Source organism: Schistocerca gregaria, chromosome 4 (genome assembly GCF_023897955.1).
Source record: "Schistocerca gregaria isolate iqSchGreg1 chromosome 4, iqSchGreg1.2, whole genome shotgun sequence".
Lineage (NCBI taxonomy): Eukaryota > Metazoa > Arthropoda > Insecta > Orthoptera > Acrididae > Schistocerca > Schistocerca gregaria.
In genome coordinates, this window is record NC_064923.1 from 551,119,273 (window position 1) to 551,120,856 (window position 1,584).

Consider the following 1,584-nt stretch of genomic DNA (forward strand, 5'->3'; position numbering starts at 1 on the left):
AGCTTTATATGCTGCTGTGAGTAATGGCGTTTAATAAGGAAGCCGACTCTATATGTTCAACGTATGCACATGCAAAACGCACTGAGATGCCGGTTGATACGGACGTGTTTCCATTCAAAGCAGAAATCGCTGTGGGGTTTGGAACTGCCTGACAAAGACAAGGCGTGGCACTCGTCTCAGATCCTCATTGGTTGGTTTAAAGATTAAAGGGACTAAACTGCAAAGGTCATCGGTCCCTTGTTTCATAAACACACAGAGCATATTTAAACCATCCACTAGTCAGGCTAAAAAAAAAAAAAAAAAAAAAAAAAAAAAAAAAAAAAAAAAAAAAACGTAACGGGGGAAGAAAAGCCCCGAGATCAATGGTAAGGCAAAATGGAAAATGAAAATGAAGCACGAAAACAAAAACAACATATAGATGAAAGGCAGAAAGAGCTAAAACTGCACAGCAGAGAACCGTAGTTGGCTGAGCCAGCCACTCGCATCCTTTTATTTTCATGATCAGGCAGCTACGGTTCTCTGCTGTACAGTTTTAATTCTTTCTGCCTTTCTTCTGCATGTTGTTCGTTTGTTAGGGTATTTTTAGCACCACAGGTTTGACGCTGTAGTTTATGGAGACAAGTGGTACACCTTTCTTTGTGGAAACATTGGAAAGTCCACGTTGAAACTTCAAAAAATAGGATACTTTTATTCGTTCTGTGGTCATGGATACGTGCATACACGAAATTGTAGCTCTTTTTTTGTCATTCTGTCACATCAGCTCGTCGACCGGTATTAATGTGTTGATTCCATATAATGAACGGCCACTGCCATGACTCCAGACAATGGTGGCAGTTCGCTGATCTCCGCCATACCAATCACAACCATCCAAAAGCGAATAGCCTGCTCTTTAAAAAGGGTGGCAAACAATTTCTCTGGTGAGTTTATTTCCAATATTTCGTATGGTTTGTGACATGGGTACTTTGTGAAATATCCTGTTCTTAAAAACACAAAAACAGTAGCTTCTGGACTTATATTTATGAGAAATTTTACCTATGATTTAGACTGAACGACAGTCCCTGACGATGGTAGAAGTATCTGTAATGCATTCTGTATTTATAATTTTGCAAATTAATCAGTGGTATATATGATCGTAGAGTAAATGGTTATGAGTAGTAACATAGATATTACTGATGTTTGTTCACAGAAAGAGGAAGGCAGTGGTCATACCAAAAGTGTACGGAATTTGGATACATCGTGACGACGGATTCCAAAAAACGGCCATTTGGCCACAGAATTGACCTCTCCTACAGGGGGTTTCTGTAAAACAGTGTTTGGACCAGAGTAAGTAATAGGATCTTCAGTTATTTTAGTCACTGTACATGTGCTAACTGAAACACACATTGCATAAATTCCAAAATTTAAAATAAAATTTTTCCTGTATTACTTCATACAGTACGCTTGTTCGCCCAATGCTTGAATACTGCTCAGCAGTGTGGGATCCGCACCAGGTAGGGTTGATAGAAGAGATAGAGAAGATCCAACGGAGAGCAGCGCGCTTCGTTACAGGATCATTTAGTAATTGCGAAAGCGTTACGGAGATGA